The sequence below is a fragment of the Cavia porcellus genome, unplaced genomic scaffold (genome assembly GCF_034190915.1).
Source record: "Cavia porcellus strain 051 isolate PalLab524CR breed Dunkin Hartley unplaced genomic scaffold, mCavPor4.1 scaffold_1, whole genome shotgun sequence".
In the NCBI taxonomy this organism is placed as follows: Eukaryota; Metazoa; Chordata; class Mammalia; order Rodentia; family Caviidae; genus Cavia; species Cavia porcellus.
The window spans coordinates 111,741,797-111,767,581 of NW_026947484.1; the positions used below are offsets into that span (position 1 = coordinate 111,741,797).

General features: G+C 39.4%; 1 long non-coding RNA gene across 1 annotated transcript; it reads left to right on the plus strand.

Annotated features, from left to right (window-relative positions):
* Positions 1–802: 802 nt before the first annotated feature.
* Positions 803–22,513, plus strand: LOC134477051 (uncharacterized). The gene is made up of 3 exons (XR_010048954.1): positions 803–2,528; positions 4,068–4,509; positions 12,489–22,513. It is a non-coding gene; the product is annotated as an uncharacterized LOC134477051 (long non-coding RNA).
* Positions 22,514–25,785: the final 3,272 nt, after the last annotated feature.

Below are 25,785 nucleotides of genomic sequence, written 5' to 3' on the forward strand. Positions count from 1 at the left end.
ACGTTTCTAGTAGTAATGACTATATTCGTCATGTGGAGTTCATACCTATGCTGTCTTGGTTAGTTTTCTCTCATTTCTGGGACAAAATACCCAACACCCAAAATGAAGGAAAGTTTATTTGGCTTACAGTTTATGGAGGTTTTAGTCCATAATCAGCTGATTCCAAGGCAGGGGGCATGGTACCAGGGTAACCCTTCAAGGGAGCAGCCAGTGAAAACAGCTAGAACAAAAGGAAGGAAGAGCAAACCTCTTTTCCTCCTTCAAACTATACACAGGCCATCACCACCCCCATGGAAGGTGTAGTGCTCACAAAATCTCCTTGCTCTCCTCTTGCACAGAACTACCATATTTACAAACTAGGAACCCTGGCTTCCTGCTGAGTCTCTTAGTTAAACTAAACTACTCAAGTTGACACAATGCATCAACCATAACATATACCTAACACACCTTAATTCTCTTTTCATCCCATTTTCTTCTCTATAGAAAGGATATCTTGAGCTTCCAGATAGCTGAACACAGAGAGATTCCTGGGTGCTGGCTTAACTGAGAAGGCACGGAAGCCTCTTGTGCCTTCTCACAGCCCTTACCCTACACCTCTTTACCTCTTCATAATAACCATTAAATGAAGAAATACTGATGACCCATCTTGAGAGTGGAAAGAATAAAAAATAAAATGGTGGAAGAAAATGATCCTGTTAGCACTTAGTCTTGGACTCCTCAGCCTCCACAGCTGCAAGAAGTAGATGTTTGGTGTTTATGTTCAAGGAAGGGAGGGAGGGGGGAGATAGAGCAAGGGAGAGAGAAAGGGACGAAGGGAGGGAGGAAAGAAAAGAAAGAGAGGAGTTGGGGGAGAGGAACAAAGACATAGTCTCCAGCTGCCTCCTGTTTTCATCTTTTGTACAGATGATATCTGGAGCTATGACAACCATGCTTTAATCATAAGAACCAACGAGATAAGGGCCCAGAGGATAAGGGTTGTGGAAGAATGGTGGACAAAGTGCACCCAAAAGCCAGGCATGGTGGCATACTCTTCTGGTCCTAGCACTCTTCCCTGGGAAGCTGAGGCAGAAGGAGCCACAGCTCAAGCGCAGCCTGGGCAGTTGAGCAATTGAGCAACTCAGAGAGAGTCTATCTCACAATAAAAAGTTAAATAAGAATGGGGATATAGCTCAAAGCAAAGATTCTGTGTTCAAGTCCCAGTACCACCAAAAAAAACTTACCAAAACACAGGAGTAAATTCTGTTGTTCTACAGAATGGTGGTGGGAGTGGCTTCACAACAACCTGTAATGTATTTTTTGAATAATCAGAAATGAGGAGCTCGAAGTTTCTAAACACACAAAGTAATGAAAAAAGATGGAAATATTAATTACTCTTACTTGATTGGTACATATTGTATATATGTGTTGAAAGAGCACACTAATGGTGGGTGTGGTGGTACATGCTTGTAATCCTAGCATTCAGGAGACTGAGGCAGGAGAATCACGGCAAGTTTTGAGGCCAACCTGGGCTAACTAGTGAGTTCAAGTCCATCTTGAATTACATAGCAGAACCCTATCTCAAGACATAAATAAACAAATAACACAAAACAGAAAAACACTCTAAACTCCATAATTACATACAATTATTAATTTTTAATAATGTTTCAATATTGAGATAGAACTGTAAACTACTCTGATTTGATATACCCAGAGTCCTAAAATAGAAAAATTATCAAATCGTCTACCTTTGAAACTATTGTTTTAAAAGTTAGTTAGCCTTATTGGTTGAGCCTTTTGTTAGATAAGTATTCTGTTACTTGCAGCTAAATCATTCCCAACTGTGGTTGCTCCCTTGGAAAATACAAAAAAACAAAAAAAACAAAAAACAAAAAAGCATATGGAGAGATTTGTAAATTGATAATTATCGCATCTTATTATTTTCTCTTTCCTTTTCCCAATGTCTGAGCATAAGCCATCCTCTTCATGGTCTTTCCATGAGTCTCCTCCTTGCCAATTTACTGAAATGTCTTCATTTGCTAGGTTAAACACCTTTCAGTGATACAGGAATACACTAGTGAGGTCAGTAATTTTCCTTACTCTTTGAGGCTAAGAAATAAAAGTTAGGAAATAAAGCTTAGGAAAATTCTACTGAGTTGCTGAGTCTTGTTGGATGTTAGCCAACTCCTAAACTCTGGCAGTGGATATATTAACCTAAATATACCCACAAGCGTAGCAGTGCATCAACTCCCAAAACATAAATCTACTGTAAATAGGTCACTCATTCAAACATGGCTCATTTCTGGCTGACAAATTTGCCACAAAGTTAATAAGTCACACGCCTTCTGTTTGCTCAAACCACTGTCAAGGTCTTGTTTGGGGCCCAGGCAAAAGCATGTTTATATAATCAAATGTTTTTGTAAAATTGTTAAGATGTTAGCCACAGTCATTCACAGCCTCTGTCTCCTCCCTTTCCAGCAGCATTTCTGTCATACTTGCTCTTCTGTATAGTGTATTAAAGAGGCCAAGGACGAGTAGAGATAGAGTTTGGGGTAAGTGGGTTCCATTTATGTGGCTCATTTCTGCATTTCTGCATTATTGCTAGCTATTGTGCTGCAGGAATGGATTCCAACATTCCCAGTACCTTTTTTTTGTAGCCTCCTGCTGGAAGGCTGAGACTAGAGGTCCACCATGAGTTCGAGGCCAGCCTTGCCTATGTAGTGTGAATTCAAGGCCAGCCTGAACTACATAGCAAGACTCTATCTCAAACAAAAACAAAAAAAAAGTGAAGCAAGAAGTTAGGGCTTAAGATTCTGCCAATCTTAACACATGTAAAACTGTAAGCAGAAAATTTCACTCTTCTAGATGCCCAGTCAAAGTGTAAGCTCTGTTTTCACTCAGGATCAAGGCTGGCCATTCTGTGGCTTTTTTAGGTTTTACCTCAGGATCTCCTAGTGGAGATAACAGACCTCGTAGAGTGTGAGACCGAAGGAGCTGCCAAAGGAAACGGGTCTCATTGCCCTCTGAGAACACTAGCCAAGGGACCACAAAAAGTGCCTTCAAGAAAGTGTCAGCTTTAAGTATCAGCCTCATTCTGTGCAAAGCCAAACTATGGCAGAGAAGCAGAAGTAAGACAGTCCCTGCTTGCATTTTCCCTTCTTGCCTCTGTTCTAAGCCCAGGGGTAGACTAAAGAGAAGGGGAGCAGGAAAGGTGACACAAAGGACCAACTTCCCTCTCCCACAGGCAGCCAGTCCACACTGGCAAGGCTGCAGCAAGGAAATTTGACAGTAAAGGAAGCTCAGGGCTTTCATTTTATTCTTACCAGGTCTTGGTATTCTGATGCATAGTGGACTGAGTGTCCATTGTGGTCAGGGGTTGCAAGGAAAGCAGTTATATACAGTACACATAATTTATAGTACTATTTTGAAATAGTCACCCACAGAGTTAGGTAAAAGAAGTGTAGGAAATTTATCTGCACACTAAAGACCTACAGAATCCACTGAGGGCCTGTATCCCACAGCAATATCTTGCGTGAGTTCAGCGGAAGATCTAGAGCCCATGACAATGCCTCCCATGAATCCAACTGGAACCCATGACAATGACTCATGCAAGTCTGTTTTATGGATCTGCCCTGGGACGGCCCCAAGCTCAGAGGTGAAACTAGGAAGTCTGTGCCAGTGGGATAAAGAATCTGTGCCAGTAGGTTGAGGTCTCTGCACTGGAGCCAAGAAGTGATGCTCAAAATAAGAACCCAGGCTCTCCTTAAAAGTACGATAGACATCCTCAGTGACTAGGTCTTGAGCTGCTGTGGTGATGAGAACAGCTGAGTTCTTATCAGGAAACCACTGTGACAAGCTTTTCCTGGGGATTGAACAGCACACCACTGTCCCCTTTGCAGCCAGAAAGTTAGGACCAGAGCTCCCCCAAAGTGAACCACATCCATCCTCAGTGACAAGATCCCAAACTCTTCAGATGATAACAGCCAAGTTTGTATTAGGAAAGTGAGCATGACAGACTCCTCCATGAGAACCCAGCAGTCCCAAAAAACCCAACAGCTCCTAACAATAATAACACTACTCTTCCTCTCCAGGTCTCCTTCTCATGCTGCAAAAATCCTCTGGTGATCCATCTACACTCAGCACTACATGATTCAGTTCAGCTGGTGTTGAAGTTGAACAACAGTTTTCAGTCCACCATTACCACACAAATTAGACCATGTAGAATTAGCAGGAACAAGAGTTGGCTTGTGCTTTTATCACATTCTATAAGTCACATTCATTCACTATTTCTGTTACCTCACTTAATATGCAAATAGAAGAGAATCAGCCATGCTGGGACTTGGGGGACCAATCAAGAAATCAACTACCAACCTTCCTGGTAAGCTGTGCAAGCCACGCATGCGTTCCAGGGAGAGAAAAGACAGCAACTCCCATGAACCTACCAGAGTGGGCTGAGAATCAAACACCATCCATATCCCCAATTCCTCTTAGCAACTGGATAACCAAGGACAGTCTGAGTTGACAGCAACTAAGGTACGTAAAGCAACTAAATGCTTGTATTATTTGGTTGATTATGCAGGCCTGGGGCCAGAGGTCTGAGCATCTATAAGGAAGATGATAATGCAGGCCTGGGGCCAGAGGTCTGAGCATCTATAAGGAAGATGATAATGCAGGCCTGGGGCCAGAGGTCTGAGCATCTATAGGGAAGATGACAGTATGCAGTATTGAAGGCCAATATTGTTTTCACTGTTTCATTTTATTCTGATTAATTGTTTTGCTTTATTCAATATTGTGCTTTGATTAGTTTAATAGTGTTTTACTTTTGGTTTGATTTTGCCATCCCTGATTGAATAGACAACTATTGTGAAGATAACAAGATATACTATGGTAGCTATTATTGTTTTCCCAGTATCCTGCTTTGGTTCTGTACCAATTTTGCTGCATTTTTCTGATTAGCTTTGTTCTGTCTTGTTTTGTTGGATTTTACTATCCTTAAATTTAAAACAATATGCAAATATAAAGCTACACATAACCTAAAGTTCTAATTATGATATCAGTCTGATAACATTTTTGATCTTGTTTTTAATAGAAGTTTAGTGAAATCTGTTTCTAAATTCTTTCCCCTTTTTTCATCATAATCTGAACCATTAATTCAACCAGCAACTATTTATTAAGGTTCTACAGTTTCAGCTCTTCTCTTTGGTTTAGGGAACTAGATGCTTCTGAAACACTCCTCTGGGCATGTGCTCAAGAAGTTTCTGACTCCCCGCGGTTTAAGGCAGAGAGGCATTGCAGTGTGGCCGGCTGCTCATCACCTCACCTCCTTCTTCTCTGCTTTCTGATCTGTGTCTTTGCGGTGGGGCAGGGCCCTTACCTCTCCTTTCAACTCCCCCACTCCCTGCGCTGCCCTACAAGCTGCGCTGTGTATCAGAGGGCTTAATTTGCTCTCAGTAGAGCCCCTGTCTTTGTCCACCCAGATCACTCAGATAAGAAGGAAATGGAATTACATTTCTTTTGGATTCCGCTTACATTATTCTTTATCTTTTATTATTAAGCTAGGAGTGTGATGTTCTCTGTTGGCAGCAGCCCAGGGATAATCGTTTTAGCCCAGATCTCCTCCCTAATGCCACATTCTGGGGAAGAAAAGCTTAGAGAGCTTTCTTAAATGGGCCTGGGGATGCAGGCCCGTTTATCTCCCAGGGTTCTTTAGTCCCTGCCTTTTGGCTGTGGTCTGACAGAGCTTGAAGGTTTTATGGGTGGAAGTGGCTTGGTTGGGAGAAAAGGACAGAGGTTGAACTGCCCCGTACTTGCAGAGGTCTTTGTAGTTCACGTTTAAATGAGCTGTGCTAAGACACTCTGCCTCTCTATTCTCTTCCCTGTGGTCTCCCTGTTTAGGATGGCATCAGAGTGAGTTCAGAATTAAGTATGACGATCCTGTCACAGCTTACTATATATCATTTTGGAAACACTAAACATTACTACTTATGAGAAATATAGCATGGACAATAAAAATACATTCTATGTTTTTTATTCTTTATTCTTCATATTCAGTATAATAATCACTAAGCCACTGTTTTAAACATTGAGAACTACAAAGATCAGGTAGGAGAATGGGTATTACGATTTGTGCTTAAATGCCCCCCCCCAGCCTCATGAGATCATAGGTGGGGCTTTTCAGAGGTGGCTGAATCTAGAGTGATGCTAGACTCAAACGTATGTGATTACTAAATTAGTCCACTGATTGGTTTGGCACACTTCTGGTAGGATTACAATGTCCCAATATGGGAGTGAGTTCTACCTGCCCTAAGTGTGGGTAGCCTGGATAAAATATAAGGGATAGAATGCTAGTATTGTTACTTGTCACTTGTTGCTTGCTGCCTTCTGCCTGCCATGAACTGTTTCTCCTCTGAGATACTGCCAACTATGAACTAAAGCCTCTACAAACAATGAGGCAAAACAAATCTTTCTTCCTTTGCCCTTGAGTGCCAGGTATTTAGCCTTGGCAATATGAAAAAAGTAACTATGACAATGGGGTTGAGTATAGGGAGTTAGCCTGGCCACAGCCTTCAACAGCTGCTACCTCAAAGCCACCCAGATAACATGAAGATGATAATAATAAATTAAAGTGAGAAAACTCAAGAAAAGAGCTGGGCGTGGTGGCTCATGTCTGTAATCCCAGCACTCAGGAGACTGAGGTGGGAGGATCGTTGCGAGTTATCCCAGCACTCAGGAGACTGAGGTGGGAGGGTCGTTGCGAGTTCGAGACAGTATGGGCTACAAGGTGAGCTCAAGGCCAGCCTGAACTGCATAGCGAGACCCCGTCTCAAAGAAGACAAAAAAAAAAAAAAAAAAAAAAAAAAAAAAAAGAAAAGAAAAGAAAAGAAAGCTCAAGAAAAGAATGAAAACATCATCCTTATGGGTCTAATACCCAAGGCAGGAGGATCCCATGTTTGAACCCAGCCTGGGAAATTTAGTATCTCAGTAATATCTTATCTCACAAAAAAAGGTTGGGGCTGTAGCTCAGTTCAATCCCTCATACTGAAAAAAATACAGAAAAATAAAAGCAACCACAGGACAATAGTTAACATCTTCTGCCCATCAGAGTTTTAAAGCTACCACAAGAGAAGATTGTGGTCTTTGGCATAAGAAGTGAATGTGTCAGAAATAAATCATAAGGGTAAGGTTCTTGATAATGACCTGTGTTTGTCCACTGAGTCCAAGGTGGGCTTCAGTATGAGTGACCCTGTGGTAAGTCGCAACCTGGGTACAAGAGACAATCCTTTCCCGTAGCCAGTATCAAGTCTTCTTTCTTCCAAGGGGCATTCTCCCACGGTGTGGCCAAGAAGGGGCAGGAAGAAGACTCCCCTGAACATGTTACTATTCCTTTCTCACTGACTTTCCAGGAGGCCCTGCCAAAAGCCAAGAAGTCCATCATGATTGAGGTGTCTGGGCATCATGACCTAGCACTCAAAGCACCACTGGATTTTCTTCTATCTACAACAAAAGAACTGGTCCCATAAAAGTATGCTTCTCAGGGGGCTGGGCATTTAGCTCAGTGACATAAGCACCTGCCTTGCAAGCAGGCAGTCGTGAGTTCGATCCCTGGCACCAATAAAAAGGAAAAAGACAAAAAAAAAAAAGTATGCTTCTCAGGGTCAATGGGTTTTCCCGCAACTTCCTGCTGCTGGAGTATTTTTCTGTCTGTCCCCTTGGTGCTATACACTGGATATACCGTGATGCACAAGACAGCTGTTGGCTGCTCCTGCAGACCACAGAAAGCCCAGAAGTATCTTATTTCCTTCTGAGTTCCCCACGGTACAAACTGCCATGGAGTTTTAAGTTTTCTTTCCTCTCCTTCATCAAACTGTCCCAAGTTCTCTCCTTTGAGAGTTTCCCCTAAAAGACTAGCACAGTGTCATTCACACACCTTCAGGCCATTGCCTAGCTAGTTTCAGTGCAGAAAAACTAACATGCTTTCCCCACATCCTTTTCTATCACAGTATCCTGTTGGCTACCTACTGGATGTAGGCTGAGGCTATCTAATTAACTAATGTATTTCTGTTTTCATTATTTCATTCCCACACTGGAATGTAAAATCTAGTGTGACAAAAACCTTCTTAGTCTCAGTCCAGGCTGAATCCTCACTTTCTATAAGCCCCTTATGTGTCACAGGTGCTCAGCAATAGTTGATGAACTAATAAATATGTGAAAGGAAGGAAAAAAGAAAGTGAAAAAAGAACAATAAAAAACTAATACAATATGTCTGCTTCATCTTTCTTTCCATGACAGCTTAACACACACACTTGCTTTCAGCTGGTGTTCATTGAGTATGGGCTAAATGAAGGAACAGAAAAAAACTACTCTTTTATACCTATAGTTAAGATAAAATATGTGTAGTATTTATCATCTTAATTATCAATAAGTATTCAGCTTAGATATTGAATACATTCACAATGTTGTAAAACGTCACCACTATTCATATCCCCAATGGCTGTCTCTACCCATTAAATAATTCCCCTACCCTTTACTTCCCATCCCTAACCCTTTCCTATCTCAGTGGATTTCCTCAATCTAGACACTTCAAATAACTGAAATCATAATAAATATATTCCTTTCTGTGTCTGACTTTTTTTTTTTTAAATTTTATTTAAGGAGAAAAGAAAAAAAAGCAGGGAAAGGGTACAAGTTATACAGATTTACAGAAAAAAAATGAACAGTAGGAAATCACTAGTTAATGGATTACATATTGTCATCTTAGAAATAATTGTTCAAGTCACAAAATTAAAGCTTGTAAAGTGGACATTCCATCAATGATACTGCAAACAGTTCTGTTCATTGATCCAATAAAACTCTGTGATATCATTTTCTATCTTATACACTTAAATATACATGCAGTTATATAGTTTGGAGCACTTTCTTTTCCTCTCTTTTGTACCATGACTATTACACATTTTGGGTTTCATTGCTCCCACGGTTCTTATTACTTTTTTGGAAGAGAGTAAAACCAAATGTGACATAACAGAACAGAATCGGTCAAGTCAAAAGGGTGGACATAATAGATAATGTAAAAACATAATACAAGGTGATCAACAATGGTTACCATAATGCCTCCCGCTATCTCTAATAGAATTGCCTATATCGTTAGTTATAATACAATTGAACAAAACAGTGAAGAATAAAACTGACAAAACCAAAACATTGGAGACATTGTAGGTCTTCAAAAGTAGATAAAAGTCAACAAGAATGGGCGTCATAATGAATCTCATTATCTTCACAGCTGATGCCTAAACTTTCGAACCTGATACTATCCAGCAAAACAGAATAGGGGAACATCAGTTAAAAACCAGAAGGTGAGAGTAATACAGGGCTTTAAATCAAGGTAATGAAAAGTCAAAGTGGGTTACTATAATATATCCTGCTATTTTTTTTCCTTTAATTAAAAGGATAAAGATAAAAAAGTAAATAATGGAGTGGAGATTGAGATAAAAGAGGGCATAACAACGAAACAGCGCAGATCAAAACATAACTATTTAAGCAGAATAGTGTTTCACCACCAGATAATCCTAACCTAAAAGTAGTTACCATATTGTCTCTTTCTATGAAATCCTTGAGTACAACTTCGTATACTGTAGCATTAAGTATATCAAAACAATGTAAAACCATTCAAGAGAATGACAGCATTACAGAGTATTTAGAATCGACTAACAGAAAATGAACAATGGTCTCTGTATAATCTCCTTGTCTTTAAAAGGTTTTTGCTTATACTATCGTACATAATAAAATCCAATAAGATACAGCCTATTTAGACCATTGGAGACAGAAGGACAAAAGCTAGATGAGACTTCAAAACAAGATGATACTAAATCAGTATTACCTATTAAGATGTCATTTTCTCCAAAATAGCTGTTCCTATCATCCAATCTTCTCTGCCTCATTTCTGTTGAGCTCTTTTTCTGTCAGTAGCTGTCAGTTTGTCTTCTTCATTTTGTTCTCTGCTCCATTCGTTGTGGCCTCTCTGCCATTATTTCTGGATTCCTTGTATTTTTCTTTTTTTAGAATATCCTGCAATACTCTCTGTAGAGTTGAATTGGTGGTTGCAAATTCCCCCAGTTCCTCTTTATCCTGGAAGCACCTTGTTTTTCCATCAATTTCCAGGGACAGTTGTGCAGGATATCTCAATCTTGGCTGGAGATTATTATCTTTCAAAGCTTGAATTATTTCCCCCCACGCTCTTTGTGATTTGATGGTTTGTGCAGAGAAATCTGCTGTAATTCTGATGGGTGTTCCCTTGTAAGTGGTCTGTTTCTTGTCTCTGACAGCTTTTAATATTCTGTTCTTGTATTGAATTTCTGGAATTTTTATTATTATATGCCTGGGTGTTGCTCTGTTTGGGTTGTAGGTAGCTGGGGTCCTGTATGCCTCATACATCTGAGTATCTTTACCTTTTGCTAAATTAGGAAAATTCTCCTGGATTATTTCTGTGAGTAGCTTTTGTAGTTCACTTGTTTGTGTCCCTACTTCTTCTTTTATGTTCTTAATCCTTAAGTTATGGATCCTCTTATCATCTTCTTGTCTTTGTATTATTGCTGTTTGTTTCTTTGTTATTTTTAAGAAGTTTTTCATTTCATTCTCCCATATTACAAGTCTGCCCTCCAGTTCAGATAGTCTGTCCTTAGTTTCTTTCAAGCTGTTATGCCAGTCTTCGATAGACTTCTTAGTATCTTGGTAGTCCCTTTGAACCTGCTTCACGTATTCTATGCTTTCTCTGTTTTCTCCATCAAACAATTCTCCCCTTTTTTTCTGTTCTTCCATTCCACCACCTGTTTTTTCTTGGGTGGTACTTAGCATTTCTCTAACTATTCTGCATACTTCTAGCTTCAGGTCGTTGATAACTTCATTCCTGAATTGGTCTATGAGGCTCTCTATATGGCGCCTTATGTGTATTGGTGCGGTGTCTGCTATTGCCTGTTTCTCAGCATTGGGGGCCGAGGAGCCTTTCTTGTTGCTGCCTCTTCCCATGCTGCCTCTTCTTCTCTGTTCCTTATATATGCAAGCTTATATAAGAGGCCCAGCTTCTCTCCCAGTCAGCCACAGCCTGATCGAATTGCGCCAGTTAGGTGTTCCCGCTCACCGCTGCGCACCAGGGAGTTACGGACCAGGCAGCCTACACGTCTCCCCTCCCGGCCACCGTCAGGCTGTGGGATCTGGGTTGGAACAGTCTACCAGGTCTGCCGGCAGCGTCACGCAGGCCAGGCACTTTTCACCAATCCCGCCCGAAAGGGGGATGTGTGGCTGGAGTCGCCACCGCGCCCTGCTCCCGCAGGACTGCTCGGGCCCAGAAAGTCCTCTGCTGGAGTCAAACTGTGGTAGAGTGTCAGTTTCTCTCACTCACCTCACCACAAGTCAGTGCACGCCTCCCTGCCGTTCGCAGATTGCCGTTCTCAGAGCTTCTGCGCGTCTCTCTCCTTGCAGAGCCACTGTAGAGGCAGCCAGCCGCTGCGCGGCGGGAAACCCAAATCGCGGCTTACAATGGCGCGGTTCCAGCCTCCACACCGAGGCTTTTCTGTTCCTGTTTTAGCACCAGGACTGCATTCCAAGTTGGTTTCTCTCAGCCCAGTTCGTTCCTGAGTCAGCAGAGCATATCTCCACCTGCTTATGTCTCCTTAGTCCGCACCATTCCTAGCTTCTGAGCCGAGTCTTTCAGAGAGCTGCCGGTAGTTGCTGTTATCTGTCCGCCATGTTCTCGTGTCTGACTTTTTTCACTAAAAATGTTTTCAAAGCTCATCCATTTTGTAGCATATATCAAAATTACATTTTTATGGCTGAATAGTATTCCTTTATGTGTATGTGATCACATTTTATTTATAAACTGTTGGTGGACACTTGGATTGTTTTCACTTTTGGTTATCGTCAATAACGCTGCTGCATAATTTGGTGTACAAATGTGTTCAAATACTTACTTTAAATTCTTTTGAATATATACCTAAATGAAATTGCCGAGTTACATAGTAGTTCTTTGAGAAACTGCTAAATTATTTTTCACAGTGGCTTCACCATTTTGTTAGTACCTGGAATGCATGAGTTTTCTAGTTTCTCCATGTCCTCATTAACACTTGTTATTTTCAATTTTGTTTTGGTTTTAGTTATATGATTATATAACTAGTAGATATGAAAGCCCTATGGATTTGATTTGCATATGTCTAGTGATTAATGATATTGAGCATCTTTTTATGGGTTGATGGGTGAGGTGTACATCCTGCTTAGAAAAAATGTCCACTTGAGTCTTTTCCTATCTTTTGAATTGGATTAATTTGGGTTTTTTTCTTGTTGTTTTTGAATTTTACACATTCTTTTTATATTTCAGGTACTCATTCTTTATCAGATATGTGATCTGAGAATATTTCCCTGTAGTTAGTTGTAATTTTTTTGTTTGGTAGTATAATTTAACACACAAAATTCTTAATTTTGATGAAGTACAATTTATCTATTCCTTTGTTACTTATGTTCCACAGATGATCTCAACCTGGATGATACGTGGATTCTGTCCGAATGCCTTACAAAAAGTATCAGAGACTCCTTCATTCGGTATTCTACTATCTACATCATTAAAGTAGCAGAATTTGTGTATAGCTATGAACTCTTTTGCACATGAAAATTTCCAATTAAGCAGTTTTGTTTCCAAAACCCAAAATTGTACAACAATCCAAATGTCCATCAGTAGCTGAGTGGCTAAATATACTGTAAAATACTGAAACAATGGAATAATAAACAATAATTTCAAAAAGAATTCAGCCCTATCATAGGTCTGAACAGGGGCAAATCTCACTGACACACTGATAAGGGAGGAAGCCAGACACAAAAATGTACACAACTGTGTGGTTCCACTCTTGTGAAGTTAGAGAACAAAAAGAAAAAAAAATGTGAAAGAAGACAGATTTGTGATGACTTAAGTTAGATTATTAGTTGGGAAAGACATAAGAAAAGCAAGGAACCTTTGTAGAATATTGAAAGTAATTTACATCTTGATCTAGACGGTTGCTGTGTGGGTATGTGTGTAAATTCATCAAGTTTACACATGACCCGAATACTTCAATATTTATGTATTGTATCTCGTTTTTAAAGTTTAAATCTCTACTAATAAGATTCATGTTAATATATGATTTTGGTGGGTTTTTCTATCAGAAGATGGTCTGAACTATCTTCATAATGCTCTGACTTCTTTGGCAAGCTTGCAAATGATATCTAGTTATAGATAATCAATCAGCAGGGAATCTCAGTTCCTGAAGGAAGTCACAGCTGAGAAATATGTTTGTGGCAAGAAGAGTTTCCTTGAGAACCAGGCAGGGGGTTGCCAATCACTAGCTTCTGTTTCATTGTACCCTTAAAGTAAAAATACATCGCTTGGGGAGAAAAAAGTCAGTGAGCAACCAGATAAGATACTTTGATTACTGCTGCCCTTGATGGGTACAGAAAGACGTGAGTTGTTGCTAAGATATTTTAGATACCAGGGAAAGCGATTTAAAAGATGATGAGCATCAGAGCAGAATTATTTTTTCTTCCTAATCAGATTTTATTGGTACATTTTATATATTCATAAGGATCACATTCATCATAGAAAATTTGTACTTGTATAATATATATAGCTTGTTTCTTTTCTCCCCCATTTATCTCTCCTCCCCTTAACCCCTCCTCTCCTCCGCATTTACAGAGGCTTTGTTTCTATTTTTTCCTTCTTTTCTCCTTTTTTTCACTTTTCCTTACTTTCCTTCCTCCTCTCCTTCCTTTTTTTCCCTCCCCATTTGAACATTCTCTTCCCATTTCCCAATACCTGTTATACATTTTGGTTCTTATTTACACTTTTAGATTCTCACATCAGAGAAATAATGTATTTACACATTTGTGTCCAATTTATCTCACTTAAGAGTATGGTCTCAGGGGCTGGGGATTTAGCTCAGTGGTATAAGCACCTACGTAACGAGCACAAGATGTGAGTTTGATCTCTTGTACAAAAAAAAAAAAGGTATGGTCTCAAGGTGCATCTGTTTACCTAGCAATGTCTCCAATTTTATCCTTTTTGTGGCTGAGTAGTACTCGGTGTATTAAAAAAAAAATTTTTCTTTATCCATTCACCAGTTGATTATCATTTGAGCTGTTTCCAAGATTTGGCTATTACAAACTGTGCCATTATAAACATGGGTATGCACATGTGTAAGTGAAAGGAACCTCTAGTTCTAGTTTTTTGAGGAATCTCCACACTAATTTCCACAGTGATTGCACCAATGTATACTCCCACCAAAAATAAAGCATAGTTCTTTTTTCCCCACAGCCCCACAGCATTTGTTAGTGGATCTGTTATTGATATTAGCCATTCTTTCTGGGGTGAAAAAAATCTCAGCATTGTTCTAATGTGCATCTCTCAAGTGACCAGTAACGCTGAATATTTTTTGATACATTTATTTGTTGTTTGTACTTCTTTATCTGAGAAATGCCTATTCATTAGAGCAGAGTGTTTAAACACAAAGTATAATGTTCGAGTGGCTGTCATGCTGACACAGATTTAGATGTGAAATTGAGGAGGAACAAAATGATAGCTCTTGTCTTCAAATTATTCACTAACTGTTATGTCAGCAAAGTATCAGAACTGGAGGAAATGATCCCTGTTGCATATAATATCTGAAAAAAAAAATCTTTTCAGTCACTTGGGGACCTAGGTGGCTAGAAATATCAATCATCAGCCCATATCATGAAGCATATCATGATTGGCTCTTGACTATAATCATGTTAGGAGAGCAGATGGAATGAACAGATAACACTGGACCTGGTTTTCACATCTTGGAAGAGTAGGATATTCTTCAAAATTGGGTTTATAAAGTGGCCTGACAAAGCCAGGGTGTATTATAGTGAGGATGGGGTATGAAGTTGTATATCTGGTTCATATTGCGGCCTAAGACAAGATGTAAAATAAAATGCTACATAAAAGTGAAGTAGAAAAAGAACTAACGCTTTCTAACTTAAAAGCTATGCTTCAGCATATGTACTGTTTCAAAGGTTTTCAGGATACCTTTCAGCATTAAAAAGCATTTTAAAAGTATGTTATTCAAGAGATAAAAGAAATGCATATTACTGTCTATATTATGTTTCACTTTGAGTATTTAGAAGGACTTTTTCTTTCAGAAGGATTAATTTTTGAAGAAATTAAAGACATCAACTTCTACTAAGCTAATGTTATCCAATAGGTATGAAAATCCTGAGGCATTACACTGTGACTTGGAAGCCATGCAAATTTCTGGAAATCTCCCTTAATCCATCTCTTTAAAAGGAATTCTTAAAGAATTAGAAATTAATCTTGGTTTAGAAAAAAAATCACAGGGGTAGCATCCTCACATATGTAACTTTCAAAGCTACTGTAAGAATATCTGAGCTGTGGTAACCTTACCAATAAGTGTAAAACAGAACTGTTTGCTTACTGTGGGGACCTGGGTCCAGTGTCCCGTACCAAAACACAAAAACAGAGCCAACTTTAAATTCCACCAAGTCACTCCAAAATACTTTTGAGTTTTGGATTGAGCAAGCAACAAAAGTTATAGACTGTCTACTTTGAAAATCTTTTAAAACGGGATCAACCCTTTATTGCCTATAACACCTTAGGCAGCACATATTTTTTGGTGTTAAGGACTCATTTCAAGCCTTCCTTTTGAGAGTCATTTTTTCAAAATGCTCACACAACCAACAGATGGCAGAATTGGCTATGTTATTCTATGATTAAATACAAATCCCTACCCATATCAAGCAAAATGATATTTTTAAAAAGCGATGTGTATTTCCCTAAGGATATGGATATCTTAAACACAGAGTGTGCATTTCTCTTGTTCTTTTCTATTTCAATGTATTACATTTCTAAGACTCCTCAAATTTTGCCGAAAAGGAGTCCTCGCTTTTGGACAGGATTGAAAGGTGATTGCAGGCTCAGTTCAAGAAAGGATAGGGCATGTGTGTTAGGTTGTTAACTCACTACACATTTGACACCAAAGAAGAGGTTTGTTTCACACCAACCAGTTCTCCAACTCTCTGAACAATTGGACAACTTCCAAGTCAACAGAATTCTGACACTATTTAGAGATAGCATCTGATCCCACAGCTTAAAGGGCTCCATCGCACACGACCACCATTTCAGACACCAATCACAAGCTCTGGGATGCCCATACTTCGGACCAAACAGCTATAAATTAGGAGTTTCCACGACCTCCTGCTCAGATTCAACAATTTGCTAGAACATCTTGCAGAACCTAGAAAGGCATTTTGCTTATAATTATTGTTTTATTGTGAAGCATACAATTCAGTAACAGCCAAATGGAAGAGATACAAAGCGAGAAATCGAGGAGGAGCCAGGCGTGGAGGTCTTCTGTGGGAACTGCATGTGTTTGCCAACTGCATGTGTTTGACATACTCTGAACTCTGTCATTTTGGTGTTTTGGAGGAGGCTTCGTCATATAGGCAGGACTGATTATTAACTCAATCACTAGTGCCTCTTCTCTCCCTGCTGGATCTAATTTCAAAATATGTCCAGGATCCAATTGCTTGTGCTGTGTGGCTTACTGTGGCACTTGTTCCTGACCTCCTCTTGAGGGCTGATGTACCACCACCCATCTGCTGAGAATACTGGCTGTTGGAGGCCCACAAGCATGTCCTTCATGCAGGTTGCATTAACTATACTCTGCCTGAGGTGGCTGGTTTCCCACCTTCCTCAGCGCTCACATCTTGGCTCTGCTTCTCTGCCATGGAATGGTATCTCTTTCCCCTCAACCCAGTTGAATATTCCTCCCCTTCAAACTTAACGTGAAAACTCTCTCTTTCTTAAAGGCTTCTGCACACATTAGCTTGTATCAGAAAACTCAGCTACATTCCCTTACCCAAAAAGACTATTATTTTTCTCACACCTCAAAAAGTCCACGGGATGGCATTCCAGGACTCCTACAGGTACTTAGAAAAATTCCCATGGACCAGGTGCTCCTAACTTTTAGTCTGACATGCTCCACTGACCAATGCCACAAACAGAGTTGCAATATGGTATAATGGTTACTAGCAAGCTTTGGGATGAAGATAGCCTGGATTCAAATCCCAATTCTGCAACTTACCATGTATTAGTTCTGCAAACTTAAGTCAAAATGCTTAACTGCTCTGTTCTTCAATTTCCCCTTCTATAAAATGAAGATTATGTAAACTTTATATGGTTGCTAAAAAGATTAAATTAGATTAATCCTAAAATTAATTTTAAAACTCAATTTGATAAGAGTATTTGGAATAATAAGCACTATGTAAGTAACTGCTCCATGAATACATGGCTTTCATCTTCAGTTAAAACAGTGACAGAATTGGACAAGCTGGAGCATATTCATGAACTCAAAGGACAGGACAGTTGAAGTCAAAATGGCTGAAAGCTAGAGATCACTGTGGTTGAGATCACAGGAGGACCCAGAGTCATGTGCATTAGAGCTGAATTCCTAAGTTAAGGCTGCCCAGATGTAGCTACTGGCTCTCCCTTTGTCCACTTTGTGTCCCTGGGCAAAGCACCAGATCTGTCAAAGGCTGTTTTTTATATGCAAAGTTGGAATTAAAGAATCAGGACAGGGACTGGGTAAAGTTCAATGGTAGGGCACTTGCCTAGCATGTGCCAGACCCTGGGTTCAATCCCAGCACCACCAAACAAAGACAAAACATCCGGATCACTGATGGAGAGGCCAGTTAGACTTCCGGACCCTAGCAGAAGATGGTGCAAGGGTACAGAATGAGGCTTTGCCATGAATATTGATCTTATCTTTGGAATCCACTCATTTTTAGACAGATTGAAGCTGAGGCTAGGAATTAGAACCAAGGTGAAAGGCATTCCAGCTACAAAGTCATGTAGCTCCTTGAGGCGCTGGGGAACCTAGTAAGGAGCCAGTAGTCCCTATATGAAGTTATAACAGTGGACCCCTTAGAAAGGCAACAAATGCACCTCTCCTAGGAAACAGTTACTTTATTATTTCTGAGAAGTGGCATGCAGTGGACATTTGTTATCTCTGGAAGTTCATTAGCTCTTAAGTCATAAGATATGTATTATTGTGCCTGCCTGGCAGGCGCAAGGTCATCAGACTGATCCCTGGTACAAAAAAAAAAAAAAAGATACGTATTATTGAACACACACATGTGCACACACACACACACACAGGCATGTACACATGCACATTTCCAGGAAACTGAGATATAAAATATCTTAGCCAACAGCATATAATTAATGGAATTTGAATCCTACTCTTTTAACTTTAATTTTTTGACTGGTTACATTTCAAACAATTTTCTCTAAAAACCAAATTTAGAATAGTAGTCTAAGTTATGTCAGTTTCCTGTATTCTTTGTGGTAATGCCTTCTTATGAAATACCGTTCCATACAGAAAAACAGAGGACCTGGGCAGAAGAGGAGACCCCTTAAGTCCTATCCTTCACTTGTCCCTAAACTTGTGAGAAGATTCAGATTCCACATATGTGTGGTAGATGGTGTTGAACCAAGGAACATTTTGATAGAAAGTTGGCTTTAGCTTCAAAACTCCAAACAAAAGTAAGCCATATAAAGGAGCCCAGAGCCTAGTGATAGGTTTTTTGGTGCGGCTAGGGAGACAGAAAAATATAAAGTAAAAGTGGCTTTTATTTTTAAGGATGCAGAGAGAAACTCCATGACTGCTGGGGTCTGGGTTTCTCTGTCAGACATGTGGGGGGGGGCATATATATAGCCTAAGGAACATTACTGATGCACAAGTAGCCCATTGGAATTAATTTGGTGACAGGTAAATTGCCTAGGGGCGGGAAAGATGACCTCAAGGTAAAGCCCCTTGGTTCCACCTCCCACTGCTGTAGTATCCTATCTCGGGTAAAATCCTTCCACCTAGAAATAAAACAAGCCACACAGCCTCTGTGAACTTTCCTAAGTACCACCTGAATTACAGCACTCAGTGGCAAGATTAGTCCAATAAAAATCAAGGATGAGAGTCTAAGAAGAGGAGAAGGACCTTGTGTGTGCACCAATGTCCAGGACAGAGCCTCTCTGGGCAGCTAGCACCAGCCCACCTGTGAACGAGTACAGACCATTAGAGTCACCCAGGCAGATGGGGGACAGTGAAGGTGAACAAGCAAGAGATGATGAAATAAGCTTAGGTCTCTCTCTTTCTCCCTCCAGAGGAATAATACCCCAAAAGACAGAAGGAGTATTGTCCCAAATCCAGCTCATTTAAACTCCACTTCCATTGTCTCACCCCTTAGAACGTAAGGCCAAGAACATCCTGGCACCATCTGTCCACATGTCATGCTGGCATGTGTCCTCCGGGGACACATCTTGGAGGGGGGTAAACAGAGCACCATGATTTCTCTTGGTCCACAAACCAACATATTTTATTTTATATTCTTGATGCCGATATTTCAGAACTTAGTGACATTATATAGCATAAAATAATGAATGGCAACATTTTTGTGGAAAGACTTTGAAATGTTCCACACATTGTCGCTTAATATTCCTTATGAGCAGATATAATCCATGCTTCTGAATGAATTTATAATGCAAACCTTAAAAGGGTGGCATGTAAGTTCCACAGACCTCATTTTTACAACAGGGAAAGATTATTTTCAGGAAGGGATTTTAAAGATGTGAATGCTAAGTGAGCAGTGCTTTATATTCATGTGAAATGGAAATGTCTCCCAGTACTTGGGAAATAGAGCAGTGGACCAGAGCTGGTTTTAATTATGTAAAAATAATTTGTTACAGTAAACTCAAACTGAAAAATTGCCTCAGAGTTAAAATAAATTCATCAGACTTTAAAGTTGGCAAAGACCAACCATCTTACATAATGATCATTTAAACCAGTCAACAAACATTTACTGAACATCTATTATGTACTGGGAGCTCAACTACCAAAAATCCTTTTTAGTATTAAAAAGGTCATAGTTTCTTAAATGATAGTAACTACACTTCTAGACTTTAAGAAAGAAATGTGTGAAGTAAAATTAACTACAAATTTAACAAAACTTTAAATACTTTGATCATTATAATAGCATGTATACCAAAGATTAATAATAAAGACCAATAAGAAGACATGTTATTTATCCCATTGTCAGAAAATGCTTGAAGCACAAACATTCCAAATATTCCTTGCAAATATACCATACTTTCCTCTGTGTCTAAAGCGGGACACCTCTGATTAGGTCAGTAAGTTCATTTTACTGAACTTATGTTTTACGATGATGAAAACTAGGGTCTAATCTGACCTCAGAAGTGGGTAGGGGTAGCATTAGAAGCTCAGCTCTGCACTCAGTGCCTATTTAGTCACCTATTTGGTTTTATGTGGCAGGGAATTCTGACTGTTCCCGTGATTCATTCTCTTCTGCCCTTCATATTTGAGCTGGGCACTAAAGCAACCAGGTAGAGACTAGATTCTCCAGCCTCTCCGGCAGTTAGCCCTAACCATGTGACTATGGCCATTATAAGCAGAATTGACGTGCAATTTCCAGGCCAAAATCCTGTAAAGAAAGCTGCTACCACACGCTTTTTTTTGATAATGCAGATTAAGGCAGAACCCTCCAGGCAAATGCAGTGAATAGAAGGAGGCTAGTCCCTGGCTGCCCTCAAAGAGCAGAGCCACTCTGTACCCTCCACATTTTCTTGTAGATAAAATGTGAAAGAGGAAGAAACTTCTATTTTGACTTAGTTACTTTATTTTGGGTGTGCTTTGTTGCAGAAGTTCAATCTGAACCTGACAAAAATCATATGAAAAACTCACATAAATGTCTATGGCAAGAGGGTGGGGAAATGGCAAACGACCCTTTTGCAAATGAGCAGCTGGGCATTGTGGTACATGGCTGTAATCCCAATACTAAGCCAGCCTAAGTCACATACTGTATTTCACCACAAATGAGCACTAACCAGAAAATAAGCCCTAGCATGATATTTTTTTAGGATGCTTATAATACAAGCCCTATCCCAAAAATAAACCCCAGATAAAACTGTCAGGCAGACACATGGATTTAATATGTCTATTGCAACACACAAGGGGTGTCTTAAATTCTAAAATATTAATATATAATTAAATATAAGTAAATGTCACTGATATTAGTATTTTAAATAAATAATAATATAAATTAGTATTCATAAATACCCAAGCAGGAGCCTTTGGAAGAGAAATAAACACCTACGTAAACAAATGAAATCATTATAGTACAGACACAATGCATGAGTAATGGGTGTGCTTGGTGTTTGTTTGTTTCTTTCTTTCTTTTTGGTCCAGGGACTGAACTCACAATTTCATGCTTGCAAGGCAGACGCTATGCTGCTGACCTAAATCCCCAGCCCTGGGTGCACTTCATAATGAACAGACATGGCTGTCTCTAATATGAAGCTTTATAATTCAATATGTCATGTGTTGTAACAGATGTACTTAAAGCACTTGTATGAAATAAACATTTTCTGAATTTTAACGCCTATAATTCTTTGTCCCTTTTTTGTGGACCATCACTCTTAACTCATCATTTTTGTCGCCAGTCCTGTCTCTTAAGTCTTCAACAAACACTTGATTTAATGGAAACTTGGTGAAGCCCAACCTGCAAGAGATTGTAACTTGGGTAAGATTGTATTCATGGGATAAAATTACTGATGGCCAAGTTGCCAAAGTGCTGCAAGCAGCCCACAGGGACAAGAAAGCTCTGTTTCTGGATACAAGAGAGTGGGGCCAATGGCTCTACAAGAAATGGAGTCACAAGAAATTTGGGCTGGGATTTGAGATCGCATCTGGAGAGTTATAATTATGTTCCAGAAGAAGACGAAATGAGCATATCTGAATAAATTAAGACTTTTGTACATGAATAAGTGTAGAGTTTTGTACATAAAAAAAGTAAGACCTGAAAATAAGCTCTATTGCATCTTTTGAAACAAAGGTTAATATGAGACTTGGTCTTATGTTTGGAGGAAATGGCAGTGAGTTCAAGGCCAGCCTGAACTACATAGCAAGGCCCTGTCTCAAAAACCAAAAAATAAAAAATGAGAAGGATATGAATATAGATATGGATATATATTTCATCTGTGTTTATGACTAATTGCATTACATCTGACCTCAGTGATCACAGAAGGAAATTGGTTCTTGACTGTGGGAGCTAGGCTTCTGGGACACACCACTGTGTAGTGCTCTCCCATATCATATCAGGGTTGGTCTATGTGACCAAAAGAATACGACATAATTGGTGGTGTTAACTCCTGAGGATAGGCTGTTGGAGTACTCTCAAAGTCTGACTTCCTCTCTTTTTGGTACATCCTTTCTGGGAAGGCAGATGCCATGTCATGTGGACATTCAGGCAGCCATATAAAGAGGCCCATCTGGGCAGGAACTCAAGCTCTCCAGTTGGTCAACAAGCATCTGAGATAAGCATGAAGATAAATCTTCCAACCTCAGCAACTGCAGACCCAGAACATACATGTAAGACTCATGCAACCACCTTGAGAATGTACTGTCACTATGGAAAATAGTTCTTCAAAAATTGAAATAAAACAGACCATCCAACAGACCCACTTGTCAGTATACATCCAAAGGAAATGAAATCAGTATTGGAGAGTTATCTGCATGCTTACATTCACTGCCACATTATTTACAGTGGTAAGGACATGTAAACAACCTAAATGTCTATCAGTGAAAGAATGGGTAAAAAAAAATGTTTATATGCATTTTTTCAATAAATCTTGACCTTTGCAATAATATGGATGAACTTGGAGAACATTGTACCAAGTGAAACCAGACACGGAAAGGCAAATACTATATGATCTCACTTATTTGTGAAATCTAAAAAAATTGAACTCAGAAACAGAGTAGAATGATAACTGTCAAATACTTGGGACAGGAGAGATGAAATGTTGTTAACTAAAGGCTATAAACTTTTGAACGAATAAGTTCTGGAGAACCTATTGGAGATGACAATTAATAACATTATTTATGTATATGAAATTTGTTAAGAGTAGATCTTAAGTGTCTTTACCACACACATATGTAATAGTAACTAAGTATAATAATGTATATTTTGATTACTTTGATTGTGGTAATCATATTATATACATATTTAAATCGTTTTACACCTTTAATATACACAATTTTTGTGAATTTTACCTCAAGTAGTTATGTTACTTATAATATTTGATTTATAGAATCTGTACTATAATAAATGCTTGTTGTTTTAAGCCACTGAATTTTGAGTTAATTTTGAGTTTATTACACAGCAATAGATAACTGATGATACACACCCTGGCTGTGTTTGGGGCGATGTTACATCACTTGATAGGTGCTACAACATGGTAGAATGTTGGCTTGCTTCTCCTGGTGAATAGCCAAGGTCCATGGAAAATAGGACTTGGTCCCCTGACTTTTAATAGGATTAGAAATGAAAATACTTCTAAGCACATATCTTTTTCATGAGATTTGAGTATGTGATTTGTGGAATAAGGATTAAGATAGCTAATCTTTCATTTATTATGTAAGTCTCTAAACAAAAGATGAAAACTGGCATCAAGTTATACAGACTGATTTACACTTTTTCTCTTCCCCAATATTTAGGTGAGATAAATTTATAAATGTAGAAGCTAATTCTTTCACTAATAAGTTAAATGGCAGTGAAATGTATTGTAGACAATACCTGCAAAAATTTATGGAAATTATGACAATAGTCACTGATGTTATGTGATTCCTTAAATTATGCAACCAACAGCCAGTCCGCGACAGTACCATATAAGGACTAACTCCTGAATGTACCCAGAATCCTCCTTGCTGTTTTTCAGAGCTTAAGTGTTCCTAGAAAGTCTCAGAAAAAGGACTTCTCCATTGCTTTTACAGAGAGATGGAGTGGTACTTTCATATTGCACTTGAGAGTACCCGAGCTGAACAAGCCCCTTCTGAAAACAGTCACTGTAATTTCCAATCTTCACATCAGGGTGTATTTTAATGAGGAACTGGTCCAAAGAATCCAAGACCTAGGAAACGCCATCATCATAGAGAAACAGCTGGTCTGGCTGCTGCCTCTGGAAGGACCAGCCATTGATTCTCTAGAAATCCAGTGATTGTCCACTGTGTGGCAGAGCAGAGATGAACAAGCAAGTTCAGTCCCTGGCCTTAGTGCTCTTGCAGTGCAACTTCCAAAACTACTGAACCCTTCCAGCTTCTCTACCTCCATCCAAGCTGCAAAGTAGGGTAGGAACCCAGTTTGCTTCTCCCCTTCACCTTCTGGAATGGGACTTTTCTGTACAACTGGTACAGGGGAGATTGGGGTGGAGGCTCAGGGGTTGGGGTATAGGGAAACTGGATGACAGGACTATCCCTGTTTGCTGTGTCAAATGCTAGAGAAGAACTTGATCAAGGCAGAAGGATCTTCAGATGCATGAGTTGTTTATGGAACAAAAGTTATATTTTGATTCTGTGTCATAAAAATGTCCTGATGTCCCAATTATTCCTTCCACAATTAGAAAAACATATTAGCTTTTTATTGCTATGAAAAAACCTGTTATGGTTTAGATCTAGAATGTTCCCAAAATCCTATTGTGTGTGGAAGCTGGCTGGATTATAGGGATGCTATACTTATCAGTGGATTCATCCGCTAATAAGTTCAGTTAAGTAAACCTGTTGTGCTAGGTGAATTGCATTTCCCTAAAATTTGTGCTCGCCCAGAACTTCAGAATGTGGCTTTCTTCGGAAATAGGGTCTTTATAGATGTAACTATGATAGTTCAAATGACATGAAACTGGATTAAGGTGGGCCCTAAATCCAATCAGTCACTGATGTTCTGTGATTCCTTAAAGGAAAGTCATGTGAAGTCACAGAGACATATATACAGAATTCATGTGACAATAGAGGCAGAGATTGGGGCAATACATCTATAAGAAATACACCCTTCTTCCTATAAGTGGCAGCGGCATGAGCAAGAAGCACCAGGAAAAGAACAAGTCAGTGTCTCCCAGGGTCCAGCCGTAGGAACTTGGGGAGCTGAGCAAGAAAGCAAGGAGCCATCTTTCCTGGTAAGCAGTGGCCAAAGTGAGCCAGTTGCACCAGGGAGAGAACATGTCGGTGTCTCCCAATAGTCTATCAGCAAGCAGGCTAAGAATCAAATGTCCAACCCCTTAGCAACTGGATGGTGTAGAGGACAGTCAGAGTTGATAGCAATTAAGGTACATATAGCAACTAAATGCTTATATTGTTGGGTTGATTATGCTGACCTGGGGCCTGAGATCTGAGCATCTCTTGGAAAGAGGACAGTATGCAATATAGCAAATATGGGGGATTTGCTTCTAACTTGTCTTTGAAGGCAAATACAGTTTTTATTGTTTGCTTTGTTCTGATTAATTGTTTTGCTCTTCAATATTCTGTTTTGATAGGTTTTATAATGTTCTGTTTTTGGTTTGATTTTGCTATACCTGATTGAAAGGACAATTATTGTGAAGATAACGAGATATATTATGGTACCTATTACTGTCATCTCGGTATCCTGCTCTGAAGTTCTGTACCAATTTCACTGCCTTGTCTTAATTAGCTTAGTTCTGTCTTGTTTGTTGTATTTTACTACCTTCAAAAAAAATACAGCTATAAAAAACAGCTAACCTTGCTGACAGCCTATATAAGCCAGGAAGAAGCCAGGAAGGATCTTTCCCTCAGGCTGCAGAGGGACTTAGTGAGTGTTGACAGCTTGATTTATGACTTCCAGATTCTAGGACTTTGAGAGAATAAATTTCTGCTACCCAGCTTATGGTACTTTGTTTCAACG